Source organism: Camarhynchus parvulus, chromosome 7 (genome assembly GCF_901933205.1).
Source record: "Camarhynchus parvulus chromosome 7, STF_HiC, whole genome shotgun sequence".
Classification (NCBI taxonomy): Eukaryota; Metazoa; Chordata; class Aves; order Passeriformes; family Thraupidae; genus Camarhynchus; species Camarhynchus parvulus.
Window position 1 is genome coordinate 35760389 of NC_044577.1, and position 14990 is coordinate 35775378.

Consider the following 14990-nt stretch of genomic DNA (forward strand, 5'->3'; position numbering starts at 1 on the left):
CCCAGGAAATCAGCGCTGGTTTGAAATGTGTACAAACTGAAAACAGTCTATGCCAGAACTCCTTGTGCTAGTGCCAGCTAAAAGCAAGAAAGAAAGGGGGGAAAAAAATCAAATTGATGGGTTTCAAAGCTGATAATTGTGCTTGAGTGCTGTGGCTGTAAATCACTGAGTGGCTTTTCCTTGGATACAACAGTCACTGCATGTAAATGTACACATGTTGCCTTTGCAGCAGTACAAAATACCTGAAATCCTCCATTCCAGTTATTAAAATACAACCTGATGCAACATTGCACCATTTGCCTTAACCTGAGATGATTCCATGAATGACAAGTACCATACTGCTGAGGGAAATCAAAATTCATGCACAACATGATGGCAGAATGTGTGACCTCAGCTTCAGAGCGGCACAACGTGTTAAATTATCTTGCTGTAGTTCCAAAAAGCTTCATGGATTAAGTTTTTTAGAGTGTTACTCTTGAAGAGTGGGAAAATTTAAAAACAATTTTCAATTCTGTGTGAAGAGGCTTTCCAGTTTGGCTCAGCTTCTCCAAAATCTTCTCTCAAGTCCCTGCCTGTGCGTGCAATCATTGTGGGCAGGGAAAATCTTTGCAGGTGTGTTGGATGTGTTCTTAGGATGACTCCACACCCCTGGTTACATCCATGGCCCTTCCCAAATCATCTCCTGATTTGCTGATCTCATAAAAATTTGAAAGCTAATGTTAAAACAAGATTCTGTTCCTCTGTATTGGCTTTATGTCTTCTGTATTCAGAAAGAGCAGCTGGAAAATGAGCTGCAAAAATGGATTTTTGTCAAATTTACTGGCAGAATTCATCCAGAGGTGCAGAAATTGTACAGGATTGTACAGAAATTTGTGGAATCACAGGATGGTTTGGGTTGGGAGGACCTCAAAGTTCATCCCAGTTCTGGCAGGGACACCTTTCACTATCCCAGGCTGCTCCAAGCCCCTTCCAGCCTGGCCTTGGGCACTTGCAGGGATCCAGGGCACCCTCACACCACTAATGTTGATTCTCTTATTTCTTTTTTGTTAAGGTTGGGATTAAATGGTGAGACGATATTTTGTGTTTGGACTCAGATGTTTATTAGTTCTTATTTATATTATTGTCTCACAGAGTGTGAGTTCTACAGCACTTCACTCTAACAAGGTAGAAATGGAACTGTATCTCTCTCTAGAAAGACTTTTAAGGATAAACTGTTTAGTTAAGAAATGACACCTCAATTATTTTTACTTTTAACTCAATAACTAACTACTCATGTCTTGTAATGTGGATATTTTTATCTAATTACACAAAACCACCTAAATCTAGAAAGAAGAAGGTAAAGAAGGACCAGCCTCCACCCCAAAACCTCCATCTTGCTCTCTATATTAATTTATTCTAAACCCTTAAACTCTGAGTTTCCCACCCTGTGATGTCACACACTTCTATCCAAACTCCACACCCACAATCCCAGTTCTACCATTCCATTCTGGAAGCTTCTCCAGGGCCTCAGGTCAGTGCAGTGTTCTCCTGGGGGTCAGTGCTTGCCAGCACAGAAAGGCTGAAATTCCCAGCACAGAAAATCTGAAATTCCCAGCACAGAAAGGCTGAAATTCCCAGCACAGAAATCTGAAATTCCCAGCAGGAACCAGGGTTCCAGCACAGGGCAGCCACAGCTGCTCTGGCACCCTGTGCCAAGCTTTGAGACTTTTTTTGCAAAGCCCAGGCTGCCATTCATGGTGTGGTTGCAACAAATTTAAAGCTTGTTGTGGGTTTGGGGTTTGGAGCAAGACAATTAATTCAATTAATAAAGCAGAAGGGATGTTTGTGCTGTCACATTAATTGTGCCACAAAGTGACATGGTTCCATCGAGTGGGGAACACCACTGATATAAAATATTTTGGTGAATAGGTACAATAATAGCCCTTGATGATAATTTGGAGAATGTGAGAGGACAGCGTTATTGCAGGTGAATTCATTTTTTCTGTATTTAATGTTTCTTTGGACAAACAAACCAAAAGTCTGTTAGGGAAAAACCTTGGTTTAAAAACCTTGCTTGTTTTTATCTGCTGCCTAAAATACTTGGAGGTGCTGAGGAACAAACATTTTACCCTCCTGTGTTCACCATCATGTGCTCAGTTGGGCTGACCTTCAGCACTAAAATCCAAATTATTTGGTGAGTCCATCCAAGACATTTTCATGTGTGTTTTAGGGTAAATTCTTACCTTGAGTAAGAATTTGGCTATGTAGTGAAGCCCTAGTATGCAAAATGAGCATCTGCCTGCACGAGCAGATTCTTAATTCTGGTGGTTTAGCAGAGGACATGTTTATAGTTCAGAAAATAAACCATTCAGGAGCCTGTATCTGCCTTGTGTTGACTCTTTGTAACCTTACTTGAGATTTACTAATTCAGTCCTTCCACTAGTACCAGTTAACTGTTACCTGCAAGGACCTGGGCACTGTTATTTGAAGGTGCTAATGGAAAATATCAAGAAAAATAATAATAATAATAATAATAATAATAATAATAATAATAATAATAATAATAATAATAATAATAATAGTAATAATAGTAATAATAATAATAATAATAATTCAATCATCACCATCGTCATTATAATTATTTATCTATAATATAATCTCTCTTGTATAATATATAATATATATTATATATTATATATTATATACTATATACTATATACTATATACTATATATTAAATGCTATATATTAAATGTTATATATTATATGTTATATATTATATATTATATGTTATATGTTATATATTATATATCACATATCATACATTATATATTATATATTGTATATTGTATATTGTATATTATATATTATATTATATTATATTATATTATGGGGCCGCTAAAAGCTTTGGATGGTGCCATGGAGCAGGAAACCCAACTGATGTAAAATCTGATCACTAATGATGTTAAAAGAGCCCCAACAGGTTCACAGATCTCACTTCATGGAAAATTAAAGATGCTCATACTGGTTTTCAGGCTATCTTGATATTAGGGAGAAATACTGAATTTTCAAGGAATAATTCTTGTTGTCCAAACGAAATGTTTCCATCTGTTCTCTGCAACTGAGCAGGAGCTAAAATAGGCATTTTCTGTGCTCTGGTGCCATTTACAGAATGGCTTCATTTGGTCTTTATGCTCAAAGCCACGTTTTTCTGGCATTCCCTCAGACTTTGGTTGCTCAAATGAAGGTCCTGCTCCTCACACTTGCTGATCACATTCATCCAAAGAAGGGGAAAAAGTAGAATTCCAGTTTGAGGTTATTTTAGGTCCCAGTTTTGTTTGGGTTTGGTTGCCACTTTTGCACATTCACACGTTCCAACAAAGCAGATTGAAGTTTTCTCCCCTGGCACAGCGCTGCCATCCCTTGAAAGGTGCTTTTAAAATCCCACCAGGTTCTTTGTGGATGGAATCACTTTCAGCCTTGAACTTTTTGAAAGTGATGGGACCATTCAGATCCTTTGAATTTAGCTTGGTTTAGATCTGCTCAAAAAACAGAGCCCAATAATACTGAAATACAGGAGAGGCTGATTGGAGGAGCAGCAGCTCACAGGGGTTGTAAGGTAAGGAGGAAGTTTCTGGGTGAAGCCATGTCCAGATGTTGTATTTCTGTTTTCTGGTGTGGAAGACACATCCCAATACAGATCCCAATACTTGGGTGACATTCCCAGTGTTCCTGCCCCTCAAGGTCCTGGCAGATCACATCCAACGACCTGAACCTGGCATGTCCAGCTTGTTACACACCACACCAAGGCTGCTGCCCAGAATTTGGGGAGAGTTCTCTCAGAGCTGCCAGGCTGAACTCAGCTTTGCAGTGATGCCTCAAGTTTAGCTTTTCTATTTTTCAGGTTCTGTGCTGCTTTAGTGTAAAAGGGATCATGTTTAAGGGATGCTGAGCTCTGTGCACAGAGCAGGGAGACAAAACAATTCCTGCTCCAGCTGGGCACCAAGGACAAATGACCCAAATCTCAGCCCAAGAGCACAAACCCCATGGGCTGGAGAGAGAAAAACAAGCAGGGTGGGACTGCCTGGGCTAAGCTGGAATGGGACAATGAAGTGCAAGGTGCAAATGGAGCAGAACTGATCCCAGGGAGAGACCCCGGGAGCGCTCGTGCATTTTGGGGCCATTTTGGTTCATCTTGGGTGCAGCCCTGGCTGGGCTCTGGTGCTGCCCAAGGTGGATCCATGGAGGAGATCCTTGGGATAAATCCCTGCTTTGTTCTGTGACTCTGTCCAGCCTCTGCTCCAGGGCAGCCTGAACAAGACATCAGCAGGAAGCTGAAGGATTCACCCTCAGCTCCCCGTCGGTGCTCTTGGATGGAGGAGGAATCTTCTCATCTCCCACATTGGTTTTGCTACAGGATCTCACTGCCCATCAGTTCCAGCCTGATGTCATTCTGTGTTGGAACCCTGGTCACTGAGAATTTTAGACTTTCTGTGTTAACAGACACTAACCCCAAGAAAACACTACAATTAACCTAAAGCCATAGAAAAAACTTCCAAAATTAAATAGTAACACTAAAATTACAAATATGTTGTTTAAATAGAAATATGTAATATCACATAGTAGAAAACTTTATATTTAAAGTTTCAAAATATAGGAATATATATATATATAAAACAAAATAAAAGTTCTAAAACAAAGGTCTACCTTCTTCACCTTCTTCTTCATCGCTTTAAGTAGTATTATATAATTAAATAAAAAAGTCCACATTACTAACCACAAATAATTAAGTTAAAAATAAAAATTATTTAAGTATAATTTATTAATTGAACATTTTATCCTTAAAAAACCTTTTAAAAAAATACAACTCAATTTTTAGTTTGTTAACAGAAAATACTATAGAACTCACAGTTTATAAAACTCTAATATAAATAAAAACTAATAAACATCTAAATCCAAACAAAAAATACCATCTCACATATTTAATCCCAACCCCAACAAAAAGAAAAAAGAAAACTAAACATCAGTTCTGGAGGAATTTCAAGTTTTTCTCCCTGTCTCAGCCTCTCCTTGGGAGACGGAGTCTCTCATCTGGAAGCTCCCATTAACCCCTTCCTGCCAGACCTTTGAATTAGGGAAGTTTGCAGGTACAGGAGAGGAAACAAAAGCTTCAGGGGTCAGAAACTTCATTTTTTTATTACACCTGAAGCCAGAGAGTGCAAAAAACAGGCTGAGAATGAAGGAACTGGGACGCTTTAATTGTGGTTTCTGTGAAGGAGGAAAAATTCAGTCATTAAATTGACATTTTGCAGTTCACTGTTCTTAGAGCCATACAAAATGGTAAGGCTGCAATGTTATTGCACTTATATTTTAATTAATAAATTATTGTTATTATAATTACTAATCTAATATTTTAATTATTTTAATTATTAAATTAATATTTTTTAATTCTTAAGCTAACTTAAGCGAGACATTTAAAATTGTTCAACTTCTTGTATATTAGGAGTTCCTTGTATATTAGGAGTTCCTTTAGCTTGAAAGGGGAATTTTTTTGGTCATAGAGAAAACTTAATATAAAATCATGAAATAAAAAAGCAAATTTAAGTTTAGGTTGTCTGTTGACTGCTACTGAACGTCTTGTTCTCAAATCCTTTTCCTCTGTGTGCTCTGCTGATGTGAAAATCCTTCAATTTAACTTTAAAAATCTGGAATTTAGTTATTCCTTCTGTTGATTTGCTGTCAAACACTTTGACACTTTAAATCCTTATTTTTACTGTGCTTTTCCCCAGTGGCATTTGGTACATTTGTCATTAATAATATTTAATATTTCTCTTTGGCCTTGGTGCTGTTGTGATACATAGTTCTAAAAATCATAGGAATATTTGTTTATTTAGTTCCATTCCTTAAAACCAGACTTTATAAAATCTCTCAAAGCTTTCTGAAAACTCATTCAATCCTGAGCTAAATTTTGATCAAATTTTGAGCTCTATTTCTGAATAAATAAGAGAGATATTTTTAAAATGATCAAACAGATTGAAATAGTAGGGCATTTTTATATAAATATAGACTCAGGAGTGATCCAGTGTGAATTATATTAAACTCACTGGGGAACCATCCATTAACCTGAGCGAGAATAGAATCAGAATTCCAGAAACTGAATTCTGCTGGAGGAGCCCTGGGCCTGGGGATTATTCAGATAATTTCCTGATAACTTTTATCAATGCATTGGGCAATTAGTTGTGCTAATTAGCAGCATCACTTTGGAAGAACTGCTTGGAGGGAGTGGAGTGACAATGATAGAGCAGGCAGGGATGGAACTGGGATGGATGGAATTCTTTCTCTGTGGAAATTCATGGGGAATTTTCTCAGCCTTTCCAGCCTCAGGATAATTTGAGTTGAAGCCTGAATCCAGAGCAGAGTCTCCTCTCTGCTTCCATGGCAATATCTGCCCTGCAAGAGGGTTTAAAATAATCAAGATTTGCCAGTTATGGAGATTTGTGCCAAGCATTTTGAAGTAAAAAATAACAGAGTTTAGAGAAGTTTATGTTATTTTTTTGGGGAGGATTCAATTTTAAACAATGGCACAATGTCATGTCTAAAAAAGACACTTTATTATGTGATGATACAGTGTCATGAGGCAAAAATATAAACTGTTGGTGTGCTTGCTGCATGAAATGTCTTCTCTCCTGATGAGTTTGGAGTTGGGAGAAGAGATTCCTCTGGAAGTCCAGGTGTCCTTTTCTTCTCCTCATGCTGTGGGCGTGTTCATTCAGGTCTTGGTGTGTCACAGACATCTTTTATGAAAAGTCCTTTCATTAGGATCTTTTCTCCTGAGAAGCTGAGAGGCCTCAGAAATTAAATGTAAACAATGGTTATCTGCTGCTGTGGAATGCAACAGGTGGATCTGTGATTGGTCTCGTGTGGTTGTTTCTAATTAATGGCCAATCACAGTCCAGCTGGCTCAGACTGTCTGGTCAATCCCAAGATTTTATTATCATTCTATTCCTTTCCTTTCAAGCCTTCTGATGAAATCCTTCCTTCTGTTCTTTTAGTATAGTTTTAATATAATATATATCATGAAATAATCAATCAGCCTTCTGAAACATGGAGTCAGATCCTCATCCCTTCCCTCACCCTGGGACCTCTGTGAACACGGTCACATTGGTGGAGTTGTGTACCTTGTGCAGAAATGGGAAAAGTTCTGATCTTGGGGTCAACACAAATATATTTATATAAAATAATCTGAGTTAGGAGGTAGAAATGAAGATATTCTGGTGGATTGAGTTAACTTTTCCCATGGAGGAAGTGTTTCAGTGATGCCTCAGGTTTGGCTATTCTATGTTTCAGGCTCTGTGCTGCTTTAGTGTAAAAGGGATAATGTTTAAGGGATGCTGAGCTCTGTGCACAGAGCAGGGAGACAAAACAATTCCTGCTCCAGCTGGGCACCAAGGACAAATGATCCAAATCTCAGCCCAGGAGCACAAACCCCGTGGGCTGGAGAGAGAAAAACAAGCAGGGTGGGACTGCCTGGGCTAAAGCTGGAATGGGACAATGAAGTGCAAGGTGCAAATGGAGCAGAACTGATCCCAGGGAGAGACCCCGGGAGCGCTCGTGCATTTTGGGGCCATTTTGGTTCATCTTGGGTGCAGCCCTGGCTGGGCTCTGGTGCTGCCCAAGGTGCATCCATGGAGGAGATCCTTGGAATGAATCCCTGCTTTGTTCTGTGACTCTGCCCAGCCTCTGCTCCAGGGCAGCCTCCCAAGGTGTCACCAGCAGTGTGTGACAGGGGCAGCAGGAGGAAAGAGTGGACACTGGGCTGGGAGACAAATGGGACAATTGTTTCTCTTGTTTAGGTTTTTTACCAAATATCTTCACTTTTTGGGGAATATTTGTATTTCCTGTGATAAGGCTGAAGTAGAAACACTTGAATAGAGAGCCTGAGCACCCTGGGCCATGGAAGTGGCCCTGGGGAAGGGGATAGGACCAGATGGGATTTCAGGTCCTTTCCAACCCAAACATTCTGGGATTCTGGGGTTAAAAAAATCAATTATTTGTAACTACGGAGTAGTAACAACTGATTTTTTTACCAATTCATTCTGTTGTACTTTTAGCAACATAGGAGAAATAGGAGGAAAGACAAATTGGCATTATACAGACCTCAAATTCTTTGTTTATCTTCTCAGGTCTCATCAGTTTCTTGGTTATCTCTATATTAAATTAAAGATCAGTGAAGGAGAAAAGTTGATTACATTTCCATTGTGAGCCAGAAAACAGCAGTGCTTGTACACCAGGTATGCAAAGGGGCTGAGGGAAACAAATCAAGTTTTCAAAGTGCTGTGTTACAGATGAATGAAAATAATTTGTAAATTATTCATCAGATTTAATTCTAAGATGTTTTGAGAAAGCCAAAACAAATTGGGACGTGTGATTGTTGGAGAGACCTTTATTCTCCAGCCTTTTCAGGTCTAAATCTTGAGTATGAACTTCAGCAAGATGTGGAGAATGTCCAAACTGCAGGGAGAGGTATCAGCTACTCATGATTTATAGGATTGAAATATTGACTCAACTGATGTCTGATTTTTTCCTCTTGCAAATTAAAACTCCTTTTTTTATTTTTTTTTTCCTGTAACTGAAGACACAAAAAAATAGATAATATCCCTTCTTACACCTTGTGTGCTCAAAGCAACAACCACTCAAATGACAGCATTGCCAAACCTCTGAAAAATGTTCTTTATATCTATATATCACATTTGGAAAGTAAACATGTCAGTACCTTAGCCTTATGTATGTATCACATACATCAAGGAAATACAGCAGTGTGTTATATTTATAACAATGGATCACTGAAGTCAAAGAAATGTGATAGTTTGTTGGCCTTCCAGCTGATTGCTGAATTAACTTCTCAGCAAGACCTGCCTGGTTTTGGGTGTTTCTTTGAGCTCTCATGTTGTTCACGTGGTCCATGGTGTTGTTAGGCAGTTACAGTTCGCTTTTTGAAGTTCTTGTTGTCATACACCAGCCCAGGAAAGGCCATATGTTCCTGCAAAGGTAGCCTTGGAAGGTGGGATAGCTGCTTCTCCTTTTCCTTCTGCCATCTGTTCTGCTTTAACTTCATTTTCTCCACATACCATGTCAAGCAAATACTCAGATAATAGATGGGAATTCTAATCAGTATGGAAGCAGGATTATTGTGGCCAACTATAGTCAGGTATTCAGATTTTTTTAGACATTTCCCTTGCTCTTTGGCATTGTAACAGTTAAAATTTAGAATTAGGAAGCTGTAAATAAATAAACATTATTTTTACTTAAACCACAAATACACTGAGATGTTCCCATGAACACAGAAGAGATTTTCAGAAATAAAAAGAGCAAACATCCTGGATTTCTCCAAGTGCCTGCTGCTCTTTCCACGTGGAGTTTCTCCTTGCTGTCCGTGTGCCACCCCTTGCTGCTCCAGCCCAAGCATTCCTGCAGCCACGGGGATTAGGGCAGGATCTGGGTTAAGACTAATCCAGAGAAATACACAAATCCTGGGCTGATCCAGGAGGGACTCAGGGAGCAGGAGCACAGGCGTGAGTTGTGCCCTCTGACAGAGTGAGGGACTGCACCTCAGGAATTCCCTCCTTAGGAACTCCCTCAGACTCCAGGGATATGGAGAAAAAATCCAAGTTTTCGGGCTTTGTGCTGAGCACACAGCAGAGCCCTGATTTAGGCCAGACCTGGCTTGAGTCTGAATTAGGAAAACCTGAAAATCCTGTGAGCCTTGTGCTTACTCCAAGCATAATCATGTATATAACGTGTATTTTCATCCACTTTTTATGCTGCTTATAGGAATAAAATTAAATATAAGGCCGTGCGTAGACCGAGGTCATGATTTGCCATCACTTGCTCAAGTCACAGAATTCTGCTTGGTTTAGGGGGAAAATCTACAAGGCATTTAGGAAAAAAAAAAAGTCTACAAGTCTGTAACCTACTTTCAATGGTTCTAAACTGCTTTGGGGGTTGTTATATTAATTTATAGAAGTGTCCATGTGTGTGAATGTATATAAAAAGAGATGTGTGTATAAATAAACAAAACTGGGCGTCTTTTTGCTATTTTAGTTCTCTGAAATTTTGTGGTGGATCTTCTCAAGAATATCTCTCTTTAAAGTCCTTTTCTTCATTCTCCAGCTGTGTGGGCTCTGCTTTTAAATTCTCTACAAGTGTAAAGCAGACCTGGACTGTGGGGAGCTCTCCTGGTTCTGTGTGCATGGGCAGTGAAGTCAGAGATCCTTCCAGATGGAATTTAGGAACAATTTCCCTTTCTGCAAATCCCCCTTAAGCACAACATGTATTTTATTGCAGGAAGAAGAGGCTTTATCACAACAAAACGGGCAAAAACCACCAAGACTTGAAGAAACAGCACTTCTCTAATTCTTCCCTAAAGTTCCCAGAAGCACCAAATCCTAAAGGATTACACCCACCAGTCTTCCTGATTTCAGGTGGGTCAGTTCTCTCTCTGCCTCTCTTTCTGAATTTGGGGATTCCCATTCCCTGGAGTGACCAAGGCTGGGCAGGACAGGGCTTGGAGCACCCTGGGACAGTGGGAGGTGTGCGATGGGATTTATGTCCCTTCCTGTTGTATTCTTAGAGGGTGTGGGATTTCAGAGCAGTTGGTTATAGTTTAAAGTAGTTACAAGTTTTTTTGTTACAAGGTGATATATAACTTTCTAGTTCCATGAACAGTTGTTACAAGGTGTATTTTGGTTTTTTAACTTATTACTTTTACTTTTTTTTACTGCATTGTGGATATTTTTATTCCATATAATGGAATAGATATTTATTCTATACAATGGAATATAATATAATATAATATAATATAATATAATATAATATAATATAATATAATATAATATAATATAATATAATATAATATAATATAATATAATGTAATGTAATGTAATGTAATGTAATGTAATGTAATGTAATGTAATGTAATGTAATGTAATGTTTTTAATGTAATATAATGTATGTTTGTTTTGTTGTTTTTTTAATATAATATAATATAATATAATATAATATAATATAATATAATATAATATAATATAATATAATATAATATAATATAATATAATATAATGGAATATATATTTATTCCATATAATGGAATAAAATGGGTTCCATATATACTCCATATAATGTGTTTTTGTTACTTTTGTACATATATATATATACACACATATCTTCTATTACAACTGTGAATATGTGTATATATATATATACATATATCTATACTTCTTTTACAACTCCTAAACTCTTAGCTTACTTAATTGCAATTGCAATTACTCTAATTGTCTATACAGCCACACCTCTACATTACAAACCCTTCACCATCTTATCAGTAGTTTCTCACTTAAGGTATATTTTTTCTTACAACTATAGAAACATCAGTTTTATTATTTTTCTGCTTAATGTCTATGTATTGTATTTTCACATCAATCTAAGGTTGTAGATCAAACTCTTCAGTGTCTCTGGAAGTTTCTGTTTTTTCTGATTCCCACACATTCCCACCTAAACTGTTCTGGGGTTCTCTGATTTCTCTGAAATGAAAGACAATGCAATTAATAATTATAATTTTGTGTGACTTTTTCCCTTAACAAAATAACAAACACTGTAAAGAAAAGTCAGGCAGAACTGGATGCTCCCAAACAAAAGCTGCTGCTGTTATTTTCCAGCATGGAGCTCATGGCTCTAATTTGGAATTAACTGGTTGGGAGGAGAGGTTTTCAGTTATGCCACAGAGTAAATGAGAAAAATAACATAAGAAACAGCCAATAATCAAGTTGTTTGATTTAGAAGAAATGCATTTAAAACCCAGCTAAAGTAAAAAGAGAACTGGCTGACTGCCACCCTCTTTTTTACTCATTTGTGACAGCACACAATTAAAAAGTTCAGTTTGTTGCTCTTACAACAATAACAGATTTTGGTATTTTTTATGTTTACTCATAAAAAGTATCTTTAATTTTAGATCCTCCAAACACTGTAGTTGTAAGAATATTGTTTGTATCTGGAGAGATTAGATGGGGACAGGATTTTTTTAATCTGTTAGCACAGATTTGTTATGTAAATAGGGAGCTCACAAAGGAAGGAGACAGCAAAAGGCTCTCAAAAAACAGATGTGTCTCCCCCAGAAATAAAGTCACCCCTGGATTCCTGCAACTTTTTGGGACGTTCAACCAAAAAATCCCAAAATCTGTAGTCACTGTGTAAGTCCATTTCCATATACTCAGTACAGATAATTTTATCATGAATTTATTGTTGCTATTTAATTTTGATAAATTCAGAATCAGATTATTCATTTCAGTGAATTCTCGTGATGCCTTGCTGTGGATTTCTCGAGGCTCCTTTCCCTGCTGCTCTTCCAGTCCTTAGCACTGGCCATGTGACCCAGATTTTTTAAGCCCTGCTATGACTTCAGGTTTTATTCTTGGGCTCTTTCATCCATCTCTTGGAATTGTTTCCAGTAAATTAAGAGTTTTACAGTGGTTGCTGTGATTAGCATTCTGTGCTCATGGGGAATTCTTCATAAAAACGTCTCTGATCAATACCTTTCAATGTGTTTAAACATTAATGTATAATTTTGTATGAAGAATGTTACATCCGTAGTGGAATTATGGTCTAAAATACATTTTTATGCAAATTCTTTAATGGTAGGTTATACCATCTTTCTATCTGTTTTTGTTACTGTGAAGATAAATTATAATTATATGAATAACCTGCATGAAATGGTTGTGTTTTGAAATCCTTCCATTCAGTAATATCTGTATATTCAATAATATCTATGGACTGAATGTTCCTTGTTAATGCAGGGTATTAAAAACAGGTAAACCCTCTACAGAGCCTAAACATTGATATTTTCTAGTGCCCCAGTGCTTAAGAAAATCTAAATATATCTTCATAATTTATAGGATGTAATTTATAAAGTCATATTGGTTGGGGAAGGACTTTACAGAATTAATCATTTTTATTTTAAGTAGTTTGCGTATGAAAAAACCCATTCCTGAAAGGCTCTGCCAGGCTGGCAAATGCAGAGACAACCAGTTTGAGACAACCAAGAGTCATTAATGCCCATTTTTACAAAATGCTGGGCCCTAATTTTGCACTGAAATTGGGAAGATCAATTGAGAACTCAGTTAAATTGGGGATAGTGATGAAATCAGTGAAGCCAAACTGCAGGGTTTGCTTCTCAACTTCATTAAGATATTTCAGTAATCATGGGAAGTGCTGTATTTGGTTTCACAGCCAGTGCACTTGGAGACTTTTGTTGTCACAGGGTGGTGTTGCACCCTGTTTGTTTGGCTCATCTGAAATTTTTCATTCCCATTTTCTGTCGTGGTTTTCTGTGACAGGAGAAGGTTTTAACAACAACCCAGACCTTCACTGTGGTGATAAATGGCTTTCAGAGAGATTTCAAAGAGGTGATTTGGAAATCAGAACTAATTCTTTCCATTTGCTGAAGGATTCAGAAACCGTTGATGTTGCACTTGCTTTTAATGAAGATTTATTTGGGGAAAAATGTGCAATGCCCAATTCTTGTGAATTTGATGCCCAGCTGTGCCTGTGCCAAGTCCTCAGGCTCTGGGATCTGAGGGTTTAAAGTCCCCATTAACTCTTTGGGATGTGCCTTTAACCTGATGAGCTCCAATCCGTTCCACCTCTGGAAAAATCCAGATTATTGCCTCCAGTGCTGGGCAGGCTCCTCTGGGGGTCAGAGGGATTCCAGCAGGGAATCAGTGCTGGAGGCACCAGGCCTCTGGAGCAGCACAGGGAGGATGGAAAGGGCTCAGGAGCAGGCAGGTGCTAGGGAATAATGAGCCATTCCCTATATTCCTACTGGGAATAATGAGCCATTCCCTATATTCCTATAGAGAATAACAAGCCAAGGCCAGGCTGGATGGCGTTTGGAGCAACCTGGACTAGGGGAAGGTGGCTCTGCCCATGGCAGGAGCTGGGATCAGCTGATCTTTAAGGTCCCTTCCATCCCAAACTGTTGGAATGTGAGCCTCTCTGAGTTCCACAGAGAGAGAGGTGAATGCAAGAGTTGAATTAAAGCCTTTAGAGAAATTAGGATTATATTAAGCCACATAGATATGAGTAGAAGTGTAGGTTTAAGTTTTAAATGCAAGTTGTAGTTTTAAATAAGTAGAAATACATTTTAAGTGCCTTAAGAAACTGTGTTAGCTAGTAAAGGCCCTAAAGTTTAAAGTTCAGTAACTTAGTTCCAGACTTAACAAAAATGTTGCAGAACTTTGCTTGGGTCTCTAGAACAGATTCCCAAACCCTTCTGGGATTCTGTGATCCAACAGCTTCTGGTTCAGCTGGGGATTCACCAATGTCCTGTACCTGAGCCAAGACTCATTTATAGCCCATCATTTGTAGCTCATCATTTATAGCTCATCAGCAGATTCATGCAAGTTTTTGAGAAGTTTATTGTTAGGGATGTGCATGGAATAAAAAAAAAAAAAATCCCACCAAATTCTGTAGTCACTGTGTAAGTCCATTTCCATGTGCTCAGTACAGATAATTTTATAATTAATTTATTATTGCTATTTAATTTTGATAAATTCAAAATCAGATTATTCATTTAAATGAATTCTTACGATGCTTTGCTGTTGATTTCTCAAGGCCTTTAGAGGAAGCTCCTTTTCTTCCGGTGGTGGAACCTTTGTTTTGGTTTGAACAGACAGGTGTCTGCTAAGGAAGGCAGAGCCTCCCATGAAATAGAAAATGTAACCCCCCTCTCTCTGAATTATTGTAATTTTGAAATTAAGGGGCTCTCAGACAAAGATATGGGAATAGGAATAACAATTCTTTACTAGAAAAATTAAGAATATAAATGTAATAGTACAAAAAAAAAAAGAAAACCAACCACTGCCAGAGTGAGAGCAGGAGCTGCCCCCCTGTGTGTCAGGGGGTGGCACAGCCCCATCCCATGGGGGCTCAGCCCTCCTGCAGTGCCAGCTGTGCTGCTGC

The 14990-nt window shown here is 38.1% G+C and overlaps 1 protein-coding gene across 1 annotated transcript in view; it reads left to right on the forward strand.

Annotated features, from left to right (window-relative positions):
- The window catches only part of MBD5 (methyl-CpG binding domain protein 5), a 121775-nt gene that overhangs the window by 58606 nt on the left and 48179 nt on the right, over positions 1 to 14990 (forward strand). The window contains 1 exon segment of the mRNA XM_030951798.1: positions 10323 to 10459. The gene's annotated coding sequence lies outside the window, so the exon portion shown is untranslated.